This window comes from Podarcis tiliguerta, assembly GCF_965153285.1.
Source record: "Podarcis tiliguerta genome assembly, chromosome: Z".
NCBI classification, from domain to species: Eukaryota; Metazoa; Chordata; class Lepidosauria; order Squamata; family Lacertidae; genus Podarcis; species Podarcis tiliguerta.
Window position 1 is genome coordinate 27,278,824 of NC_139553.1, and position 12,661 is coordinate 27,291,484.

A 12,661-nucleotide genomic window follows, 5' to 3' on the forward strand; every position below is an offset into this window, starting at 1 on the left:
ATTTTAGTGTGCTTTTCTCGTAACATGCACATTGCACACATTTTTTGCAAAACAATTTCCCCTAATATATACATTTGTTTGTACACTATTTATTTATTACATCCATATGCCACTTATATCTCCAAGGATCTTAGGGTGGTGTACACAGTTCTTCTCACAATTCATCCTCATAAGAACTCTGTGAGGTAGGTTAGGCTAAGAGATGGTGACTAGACCAAGGTCACTCAGTGAGCTTCATGGCTGAGTGCAGATTCAAACCCTGGTCTCCCAGTTCCTAGTCCAATGCTCTAACCATTATGCCACACTATACATATTGCAATACATACTTTACCCTATTGTGTGCATTTTTGTACACATTACTTGTCTGGAGAACTGTGCTGCAAAATAGGTAAAGGTACCCCTGCCCATACGGGCCAGTCTTGACAGACTCTAGGGTTGTGCGCCCATCTCACTCAAAGAGGCCGGGGGCCAGCGCTGTCCGCAGACACTTCCGGGTCACGTGGCCAGCGTGACATCGCTGCTCTGGCGAGCCAGAGCCGCACACGGAAACGCCGTTTACCTTCCCACTAGTAAGCGGTCCCTATTTATCTACTTGCACCCGAGAGTGCTTTCGAACTGCTAGGTTGGCAGGCGCTGGGACCGAAGAGCGGGAGCGCACCCCGCCGTGGGGATTCGAACCACCGACCTTTTGATCGGCAAGTCCTAGGCGCTGAGGCTTTAACCCACAGCGCCACCCGCGTCCCCATGCTGCAAAATATGGAGGTGCAAATTTCAAAGAATGGCTATATTTCAGATTGGGTATGTTTTTGAAAGCATATATTAACTAGGTTTGCCTTTAAATGCAAATTGAATGGAATTTCCCATCCTATCCCTCCCTATAAGCCATAGTTTCTTTAGTTACATCAGTCTTTTGTTTTTTTAAAAAAGCCCCCACATTCTATGCTGTTAGAGTGCATGTGTGTGCATGCATCTTCCTATATACATAAAAATGTAAGGCTGTTGTCACGCAGCACCCTTGGGAGAATTTGCAGTGCCGCATCACAGTCTTGGATTTGTAAAATATCAAAGCCGTTTCGGGGAGCAAAAGAGAAGGCATGTTTTGAAATTGTGGTTTTAAACAACAGCAGAAGTTTGAATAAACCAGGGACAGAGGGATTCAGAGGAACTGTGATGATATGAGGGGCTTGAAAGAGCTGTGAGCAGATGAAGGGGTTGGGTGAGGTGTAAAGGGAGGTGGCAGAGGTTGGTACAGAATGGTGGCAGGATGGTAGAGTTGGCGAGCAACATCAAGTAGGGAGCTCCTAGTATATATTTAGATTGATTTATTTTAACACATTTGTATCCCATCCACAGACTCAGCAGATAATGTCATCTATCTAAGCTTGTTTGTAATATTCCATCAAGATTTATTAGGACCCAGAAACAGAATTCACAGTAAAACCATACAGATTATTGTTGGCTTCATTCCCAGTGGATCTCACTGTGTTCAAAGGGACAAAGCCAGTGGGCAGGAATTTGGGACACTCTTGAGCCATGCTTTTCCTTCCAGACACTGAGAATATCCAAGTCTGATTTAATCCTCAGCCCAGTTGCATCCCTGACTCTTGAATCCTATACTATACATGTCTACTCAGAAGCAATGTTTTTTGAACCCAACACTACTTTCTCTCAGGTATCTATGTTTAGGAATTTACAACACAGTTCATAGTTAATCATCTATGCAAACTTAAATCTGTGGTTTTACTTTCTTTTTCTTGACCACAATTTCCCATTGAGATTTGACCAATGCATGAACTGGCAAATGATGGGGTAGTGGTTATCATGTCGTACCTTGGTTGGGGAGACCTGGGTGTGTATCCCTGATCAGCTAAGAAGTTCACTGAGCTAACCATACCTTGCAAAAGGATCATGTGCCAAGCCAGATCTCTTCTCAAGTCTAACAAAAACTACAACACTGGCAAATACCACTCCAGCTGATGACACAGGAATGTAAGAACGTATGACAAAAATGCTGTTGCTGGGGGAAAGTAGCAGAACAGCACTATACCACTGCAGTGACTAACAGTCGAGGGAGGACTCTTGTGTTGCTGCCTGATTCCTTCTGTGAAAAACAAAAACAGCTTCATCATACACTATACAACACTCCTATCTTTTTGTTTTTGTTTTTAGAGACAAGCATATAAGTCTACACAAAACAAAACGCATGCATTTTGCAACTACAATATGATAAAACCACATGTTTTATCATAACCATTACTTCCTCCAGTTAGGTTTTTGAAAAATGCTCAGTTTTTCAGAGGACTAGGAAGAATAGGATCAGGAGGAGATGTAGGTAAAACACAAGTTTGGGAGTCAGTGCCACCTACTAAAGTATATTATATTATCTACTACATATTTTGGGATATTCTCTGTTCTCTATGCATGAATATATTGCTGGCAGACTTTGCCGCTTGGGTGAATTAGTTTGGAATAATCACTTAATGTTTCTGGAGTTCAAAGGCTTTATTCATGCAGGAACTATTTACAGGTTATGTGGCGATGAAAGAGAGAATAGCAGGCATCTTGTCTCAAGAGTTGGGAGAAAACACTAAAATGGCTCAGTTTTTAGGGGCGGAGTTAACTTAGACAAAGCAAAGACTACACACAAGTGCTGACTAGATTGCTAGACAAATAGTGCCCTCATGTGGTTTAAAGTAAAGCACGCATAAACTAGAAGTTGAGAAGAAGGAAATGTATTCGTTTTTCTCTCACATGTATCATAACCAAATTTTGCAAGATGGTTCCAGTGATAAAGAAGCAGATTTTCATCTTTTGTTTTATTATACTTGGTTGCCATTTTGAATCAAGATGGTGGAGTGAAACTTTGAAAACAGCACTGTGCATTTGGACATCCCTTAATATAATGTAGCCAAATTTTGAAGGATTGATCCTGAGATCAAGAAGCAGGTTTTTGTTTATGTTTGGATACAGCTGGACATATTGAACCAAGATGGTGGATAGAATCTTTTAAAACTAAACTGATTTTAACCACTAATTTAAAAACTGCTGATTTTTGTTGTTCTTTCTTAGGCTGCTAGTATGATTATAATTTCAGCTGTTGCTACATCCCTTCCTCTTTGGCACATGCTAGATAGAGGGCAGAACAACAATAAAAATATTAGGGAAACCAGATTTTCCAGACTTTTGTTAAAACTGAGATGAGGGGTGGGAAGGCAAAGGAAGGAAGCAACACTAAAAAACTTGGATTTTTGGAATGACAGATATTGAATGTCTCTCCTTGTATACTCATTTGCTAAAAACCCCCATGAATGACCTAATGATAGTGTTCTTTATAAATAAAATGATTGTTCAATTGGAACAATGATGCAGGTTCAAGAAATCTAAAAGGAAAGCAGCAAATGATAAAAGGAGAAGGTGAAATAAGATTTTATTGTGAAAGGCCTAACCAAGTTTACTTCCATACTTCCACCTTTTCCTCATACTGCGTTGGCTGGAACCAGATAAATGTGATTCCTAGCAGCTGCAGGTGGACCCTAATGTGAACTCCTCCTGGTATACTCATCCTTAGATCTTTGGCTCCAGTGATGATTGGTGCCCTTGACTGATGGGATGCAAGGCAGAAGGCCAATTGTAGGTGGAGCTAGAACCAGTGACAGCTGGAGCCAACTTACTCTAGTTTTGTCCCCATACAAGTTCTACAAGGCCAGAACAGAGACTACCAAACAAGGCCAGGGCCACCCTCTGAACCTGTTGTTCAGGCAGGCAGGTGAGAATTGGCTGACAACAGACTGAGGCAGGCAGTGCCCCATTTGCCCTAACGGATCAGCCTCCACAGTTTGGCAGCTTCCAATCTTTCCGCTCCTTTGCTCACAAAAGATTTCTGCATGTGTAGGAAAGGGGCCAAGGGCATTGTTGCCTTGCACCCCACCCATAGGTGTCTCCATTTATTCCTTCTTCCCCCACCCCATTTCCAATGGCTGATCTTTGCAGGGAGCAGCCGTCAGGTTCTAATCCCCAGTTAAATGGATCGGGTAAGGAGGTAGTGGGAAGGTCGCTTTTCTGCATGAGGGGCACCTGGAGAGTCAGATTCAGCATCCTGGACCCGGTGCATGGTCCGGGTTGTGGCTCTGATACGGCAGGCGTATCTCCCCAAGCCAATTGAATGCGAGGCTCAGATTTCCTCGCCAATCCTTCTCTTCCTGCGGTCGTTCTCAAGGATCCTCGGGGTCTGCCGGCGGCAGTCTTCACCTGTTGCTTTTCTCCCCAATAATCTGCGTGTGTTTCACTGCACCCTCTTAGCAGACACCGCCCGTCTCCTCCCCTCCCTTCTCCTCCCTAGCCCCGCCGCCGCCACTGAGCGTCGCTTGTCTCTTTCTCCCCGGATTCCCAGCTTAGCGGCATTTCTCCCCCTTTGCGCATTCTGTGGCCCCCATCCACCCATCTCCCAGTCTTTCGCAACCCATGAATATGGGTGTTTTCTGGGGAGAAGCAAGGAGACGGTGAAGACGGATCTGAGCAGTGTGTGTGTGACAGAGAGAGACTGGAAAATATTCCCACTTCCACCTCCCTTTTCGCCGCTTCTCGTCAAATCCCCTTCCTCCCATTTTGCGCTCTGTTCCCCATCCGAAGTAAGGATCGTCTCTAGGGAAAGCCTCCCCTTCACTTCCCGGTTAGAATTGGGCTCCTCTGCCCACTTCCCTAAATCCCTCCCTCCCGCCTTCTTTCTCTGCTTTCCTCCCAGTGCACCTGCACAAGAGTCTGGCAGCAGGTGAAGGCAGAGGCTTCGGCATCGGCAGCGCGCATGTCCTTCCTCCTCTCCCGGGCATGCTCATTAGCGGCCGAGGAGGCAAACCGCTCTGAAGGGATCGGGTTCTCTGCTGCCAGTCTGCCCGGCGCAGAGCGGCTGGGTGTGCAAAGGCGAGAGAGCGAGAGCAGTGACAAGGCAGCAGACGCGGCTGGGGAAGCTTCGCGTTTCCGAAGCAGCCTGTCTGCCTTTGCGGACAAGCCGGGGTCTCCTCTCTCTGCTTTTGGCGCTGAGTCGCCCCTGCGAGGAGGACTGGGAAGGGGAGGAGGGATGATGATGCGGGCAATCAGCAGCAGCTGCATCCTCGGCTATGTGGATTTATATTCGCCTTCAGCGTAGCTGCCGCGCCGGGGAGAGGCACGACGAGGGCAGCAGCGTCTGCAGCCGGGCGCGATGGCTGGCCACCGGAGCCGCGCGGGGTGGAGGCGGCGCTGCTGCAGGAGCAGCAGCAGCAACTGAAACTTCCACTGGGCAAGCAGGTAAGTTTGGCTCGAGGGGGAGGAGGAGGAAGAAAAAGAAGAGGAGGAGGAGGGTTGGCTGGCTGGCTGGCTGGCGCGATGGAAGAGCTTGTGCGCGCGCCCTTGGAGATGCGATAGTCCCTTTCCCTCTCCTCTACCTCGACTCCGCTCTAACTGGACTTGACATGTCCGTGCGTGTGTGTCTGTGTGTGCGCGCGTGGGTCTGATGTTGCAGGAGGAGAACAACGGGAAGTCACAATCAATAAGGCTGCAATCCTGAGCTCACTTACTAGGTAGTATAACATGCTCAATTGGACGCGGTGGGGCTTGCTTTCGGCATGAATTACCGTATGTGCAGGATATGCTCTGTGTAAGTCAGGCGAGATCTCTTAAGGACACTCCGACACTTCTGCTGCTGGGATCGCGACACGCACGCGCGCACCCCATGCACACAACCGTAGTGCAAACCCGCAGAAACCTTGCACAAATCTTCCAACCACCCTTGAATTGTAGGTGGAATCCCCGCTTGAAATAAATAACCGAATGTTGTACACCAGGTGGTGTAGATTGGATGCACAGTCCCTTTACTCGGACCTGGCGCATGTGGATTGATGGGTGCTGTGGGTCAAGTCAAGGTGCAACAGTGTGTATTGGGGTGGGTGGGGGGGAGAGTGATAATAATCCATCAAATAGTCCCTGTAAGAGAATCTCGCATTCATGAACATATGCTTAGTGTGATGTGCTGCATTTTTTTAGACCCATGTGTCCAGCTTTGTGTGCAGGAACAGCAACTTTTGCCTGTAGACTGGTGTGCAACTTTGGTATTGTCTGTGTTCTAACATTTGCACTTCACATTGTGGGTTTTTTATGTGCTGCAGATTCTAAATGTGTCCAATTGCACACACATACACTGGAAAGATGCGGTAATAGACTGAATTGTATTTGATTGTCATGTTTATAATTGAATTTGTACACTGTAAATTGCAGTGTGTGAGAGACGTACAGCTCTTTAAACAGATCGGTAGGCTATATACAGTATATACAATCAGAAATTATGTAGTATGTGTTTTAGCTATCTCCTAACATTTATTTTGCCTATAGGGGGTCCCCTTTGCTCACAGTTGTTGTATTATTGTCCTTTTATTACTGTAACTGTAGGTGCTATGTGTGTTCCTTTTAATTAATGTGTTTTTCTCTGGGATACTCTCACGTCAGAAAGATATTCCCTCTCAGGCCCAGATAGGAGTTCAGCTTTTTCATGTTATATGAGTATAATGATACTCAGCACTTGCATTTCTCTATCATCCCCCCCCCCCAAAAAAAAATCAATTTAAATTATCTGTATTGCTTACAACAACCTTGTAAGGCAGTTCTTTGCTTTCATCTCCTTGTCGTGGATGAAGTGATGGGATGGTGGGTTGCCTAATGAGTTCATTGGTTGAGATTTGAACTCTGGGCTCCTGGCTTTGCACTCTCATAACTGCTACAGTGTTGGCTCTAAAGCAGACATACTGGCTTTATTTGTCTTTATTAAAAGTGTGTCACAACACAACCATGAGCTTTTAACATCTTTAAAGTCAGCAGAAATTCAATTATTTACTGACTTGAAATTCTAACTTAGCTGGTGGGAAGGAATTTGTAGATGTGCTTTACGGATGTGCTTTACTAACAGTTAAGTGAAGACAGCCTTTAAGGAAAAAAAGAGTGTTGCTTCAAGGTGTGGCAATATATTTCTCTCCAAGTTCCAGGGTCTTTGTGAAATCCAGGTTAGGGTGAATGAGAAGGCAGCTCCTAGTGACCTCTCCTTGCCTTCGTTTTCTCCTTCACCTTTTCCCAGCTACTTTCCAGTCTTCCTGGTGATATGCTTAGCAGTTTCCTCACTCCTGGCACCTCTGGTCATTTTCACTTAACACTTGCAATCCATCAATCAACGCAGGTGCTCTCATACACTCTTAGCTTCCTGCAATTGCTTCTGCTGGGCATTGGAAAAAAAACCCGTTGGGTTCATTATTTGGAAATGAATGATGATAGTAGCCGTTGTGTGTGTAGGAGGGAGAGCTTGCAGTTGTATTTTGTCTACGGTGGAGTGGAGCTCAAGCAAGCTTCAGCGGCTCTAATCAGCACCAGTAGAAGCATGTGGTTTTGATGGTGGAGTCTTTTTAATCAGACTTTCCCTTCCCCACCCCCAGAGGAAGGGGGCTTACTTCTGGGCAGATCAATATAGGACTGCACTAAATGATCATTTTATATCCTATGGTTGCAGTTTACAAATACTCAGAAATCTATCTTGGTTGTATGGAGCCCTTCTCTGCAGCTTAATTGTTGAGATGGATGACCTGTAGTGTAAATTTGTTAAGTCTTCAAGGTGCCATGAGACTCTTTGTTATAGTGTCAAAAATAAATCCAGCTGCTGACATTGCCCTGAAGACACATCAAATATGCCTGTTTTGACTCTGGGTGCATTTGCGGAAATAACGGCAAGTGTGCTTATGTGTTTGCATTTCTCTGTCTATTAATTACTTGAACTAAACAACACAGCACAGAATTGATTTCATATGTGCACCCACATCCCTAGCTGTGACAAACAGAACAGCGTAGGAATATGAAGTACTGAGGAATATTAACAGTGAGCAAGCTAGCTACTGAATGAGGAGGAAAAATAAATATTTTTTATTATTGGAATTTATTTTTCCATCTTTCTCCCACATGCTGTGCATCCTTTCTGAGATGCAATTCTATGCTCTGATTGTTTTCGAGTGAAGGGAAAGTATCTTGCCATGTGAACTATGTGATGTTTTATATGCCCATCTTCTAAATACAATGTACTAAATTAAAGGAGTGTCTTCAGCTTTGTAGACTAAGGTCCCAGATATTTATTAAGATATACAGGATGTGTTATAAAGCATATGACAGAAGCATTAAACAGTAGGTTTCTCCTACATGTGCTTATGATACATGGATTTAAAAACATATTTCATGGTCTTGCTCCTTCCCCTGATAGGTATTAAATTGTAACTGGTAGTAGAAGTTTTGGGTTGCACTCAAATAATTTTTACACCTATTGAAATTAATGTACATAAGTACATTCATTAATTTAAATGGGTTTACTCTGAGTAGGACTAGCATTGCATACAACCCTTGGCAGTCCTCTCCCCACTTTCCTGAGAGTAAGCCTCACTTAATACAGTGGGAAATATTTCTGGGTAGACCTGCATAGGATTGTGCAGTTAATGACTTGCACTGCATTAAGAAGGTTGCAGTCCTCACTTCACTTACCTGGGAGTAAGCTTCATTGAGTTCAGTAGGAATGAACTCTGAGTACACATTCTTAGGATTATGCAGCATGTTCAGTGGAGTTACTCTCGGGAAAATGGGAAGAGGATTGCAGCCTTTTTATTTCATACCTGCCTGCAGTGTATTAAAATTGGTAAGCTTAGGAAAAAACCAGTAGCCTTGAACTTCATAGTAATACTTTAGCAGTGTTTATGGCATTATTTTGTACTGCTTAGAGCAATCAGTGTAATGAGTGTAAAACTCAGGATTCCACACTCCACAGATAAGGACACTTACCTGGAAATTTTAAAAGTAGCATTAATTTTCATTGGGACGGGGAGCAAAATCCCAGCCCTTGCCCACATTCTTTGATGAGTTGTCTCAATGCAGTGGATAATAAGGTTAAAAGCAAACAAACACTACCTGAACATTTCTGAGGGAAATTCTCTCCCAAAGACATACAAATCTTCACAAGCGTAAAGATTTTCCAGTATCCGTTGCCAGTATGCAGCCTGTTTGCTTTTATATCACATTATTAATTTCTTCCCCCCACCCATTCTGCACAAATACTTTGCTTCCTCCAAACCCACCTGCAATTATCATTCTCTTGCAATCCAGCTAGTAATTAGTAGAATAGATGGCTTAGATATGCAGATGATAAAAGATATTGTGTTCTTGTGTTGAGGCAGTGTTTGGTATAATAGTGATACAGTTAGCTGTGAAGCGGTACTATAAAGCCTTCTAGCACATCCGAAGGGGGGGAATCTATTTTGGAAATGGATTTTAATTGAGGGGAAATGACTTGACTGTCCCTCTGAAGTGGAAAATGAGGACAAAATGTTTTGAGAGTTGATGATATCCCCCCACCCCCGGTTGTTGTTGCCAGCAAGGAGGTGCATAATGAAGATGAATTTCCGTCTCGTAATACATCTGCAATCTGGTTTCAGGGTTAGTGCTGTAGAAGGATTCTCTGCTCATGCTTCATACTTCTTCCTGCCTGCCTGCTCCTGTGCATGCCTGTAAAATGTTGTTGGTTCATTCTTGCATACATCCTGTTTGTCGCCACCTTTTTGTGGTCTGTCATTTTACTACAGGGGTCGGGAGCATTTTTTCAGGCTGAGGATTGCATTCTTTCATGGGCAACCTTACTTGGGTGGGGCGGAGCTCATGCAAATGATGGGTGGGGCCAGAGGCAAAAATGGGTGGGGCAGTTGTCACAACTCTTACCTTTTGTGCAAAGCTGCATTCCAACCATGCAAAAGTAAGAGGTCTTTTAAAAATCTGCTTTTATTTATTGCATTTATATCCCTGATTCTTCTCCAAGAAGCTGAAGGTGGCATACATGGTTCTCCCCAACAATCCTCACAGCAACCCTGTGCGGTAAGTTAAGCCAACAGGCAGTGACTGGCCCAACGTCACTCAGTGAGCTTCATGCCTGAGTCAGGATTTGAACCCTGGTCTCCCAGGTCCTAGTCTGATGCTCTAACCACTACACCACATTCACTCTTTTACACCCACACACCCACACCTACCCACCCGCACCCCTCCATCCAGGTAAATATGACCACAGTTCATGGGACACTTCCTAGCCAGGAAAAAGAAGTCCGTAGAGTATTGCCTGGAAGAGGTGTGGCCTCAGGAGAGTTCCAGGGGCCAGTTAGAAAGGTCTCAAGGGCCACATTAATCTCCCTGGGTCTCAGGTTCCCCACAGGAGTTTCAGAGGGCCAGATAGATGTGATGTTACTGATTTCTTTAGTCTTTGTGTGCTGTTGTGTGTGATTGTTAAACAAATATGGAAGGGGAGAGTAGAAGCTTATTGGGATAATGGCCTGGCAATGTGTAACCTTTCCCCCACCCCACCCCATGGTCTGTATCATCCCCACCTGTATCATCCTATTAGAATAGGATGAAAGCTCCCACTTCTGCCAATGAGAGCATTTCTCTGATCGCAAAGAGCAGACATAGAGGGTTTGGATCAGAACCATGGTACGGGCAAAGAGCTGCCTCAACTCAAATTGTCACTGTTCCAATCTGGTGTCTTTTCCCAACATGAAATCTGTTGTTGTTGTTGTGTTTGTTTAATTAAAAAAAAACATGCAGGGGCTAAAGACATGAATAATGTTTTGTCTAATTTGGTCCTTATTCTGCAATCTTCCTTGCCATTTAGTCTCTGGGAATATGTGGGGATCAGTGGAATCGTTTGAGATGTTTTCCATTTGTTTCAGTGTTGTGCATAGCAGTCTTGCTTACAGTGTTTTTCACCATTGAACTGCTTTTCAATGACCTGTGTTCTGCATTGTGTGGGTTTAATGAATATGAGATGGAAGCCCTTCATTCAAATTTGAGGTCAACCATGCACTCATCATGGACGCGGGTGGCACTGTGGGTTAAACCACAGAGCCTAGGGCTTGCCGATCAGAAGGTCGGCGGTTCAAATCCCCGCAATGGAGTGAGCTCCCGTTACTCAGTCCCTGCTCCTGCCAACCTAGCAGTTCGAAAGCATGTCAAAGTCCAAGTAGATAAATAGGTGCCACTCCGGCGAGAAGGTAAACGGCATTTCCGTGCACTGCTCTGGTTCGCCAGAAGTGGCTTAGTCATGCTGGCCACATGACCCGGAAGCTGTACGCCGGCTCCCTCATCCAGTAAAGCGAGATGAGCACCGCAACCCCAGAGGCGTCCATGACTGGACCCAATGGCCAGGGATCCCTTTACCTTTACCTATGCACTCATCACAGAATTTAAGGCAAACCATGTATTTGTAAAGGAACTTCAGTCTACCATGAAATCTTGCTTGTAGAGTATATCAGGAAAGAGTAACCTAACAACAACCTTGTGAGGTAGGTTAGTACATAAGAACAGCCTGCTGGATGAGGTCTATTCCCATCTAGTCCAGCATCCTGTTTTCACAGTGGTCCACCAGATGCCTGCAGAATCCAAGCACAAGAGCACTCTTCCCTCCTGCGTATTCCAGCAACTTATATTCATAAGTTTTACTGCCTCCAATCACAGAAACAGAACAGAGCCAACATGACTAGCAGCCATCCACAGCCTTCTCTACCATGAATTTGTCTAGTCTGCTATTATAGCCATCTAAGTTGGTGGCTATTACTTCATCCTGTGGAAGTGAGATCCATTCACATTGTGAATAAACTTGGGTTGAGATAGCAGCTGGTCCAAGGTCATCCCTTGAGCTTCATGGTGGATTGGGGATTTAAACCTTATTTGTGAATATATAAGTTGGAAGCCACATTGGGAGGGTTTGATGCTGAAAGGCAGCATACAAACATTTGAACTCAAACCTGGTCTGAAACTTGAAGCAATGCAGCACATTAGGTGTCATCTATGTGAATCTGAGCAGGTAAGGAAGACCCTGCTGATATATTAGGTGATGTTATTAGAATGTTCGGTGTTTATTAGAATGCCAGAGAGAACTGGGTTCAACATCTACTCAGGCTGTGGAGTTCACTAGGTTATCTAACAACATATACTCCCATTTCCAGCTTCCTGCGCTTCAGCTAAAGCCCATGGGGAAATGTCATGAATTAACTCCTCCCATGGAACTTTTTCAGATCAGGAAGTGTGGGCAATTGGGGAGACTACTGAGTGCTAGAGAAATGATCATTGGGAAGGAAAACACCCAACCCAATGAACCCAACCTATCTACCTCACCATCACCCCATCTGCACTATAATGCAGTATTATACTACTTTGATAGTAATGGCTACCCTCAAAGAATTGTGGGAACTGAAGGGTGCTGAGAGTTGTTAGGAGATACCCTATTCCCCTTGCAGAACTACCATTCCCAGAATTCTCTGAGAAGAATTGTAGCTCTTTGAGGGGGAAAGAGGTCTCTGTAACAACCCTCAGCATCCTTAACCAACTAGAACCCCCAGGATTCATTGAGGGAAGCAATGACTGTTTAAAGTGGTACATGAGTTTTAAATGCATGGTGCAGATTTGGCCAAGTGATAAGGTCGCTCAAGCTTGCACAATAATTATAAAGCACCCTGCGGTGGAAAAAACAGAAGCTTCTTTTGTGGGGAAAGAAACCTTTTGATAAACTGTAGGGCATTTTTCACACAGCATTAGTCTGAATCGGCAGGTGCATCTCTCTCTCTCTCTCTCT

General features: G+C 44.6%; 1 protein-coding gene across 11 annotated transcripts in view; it reads left to right on the forward strand.

The window, feature by feature from the left end:
• Positions 1 to 4,790: 4,790 nt before the first annotated feature.
• The window catches only part of TENM1 (teneurin transmembrane protein 1), a 372,670-nt gene continuing 364,799 nt past the window's right edge, over positions 4,791 to 12,661 (forward strand). For 10 of the 11 annotated variants that reach the window (XM_083423250.1, XM_083423251.1, XM_083423261.1 and 7 more), the window contains exon 1: positions 4,791 to 5,283. The gene's annotated coding sequence lies outside the window, so the exon portion shown is untranslated. Of the gene's footprint in view, positions 5,284 to 5,537; positions 5,556 to 12,661 lie in introns of those variants that run through there. The other variant, XM_083423258.1, reaches the window with a different exon arrangement.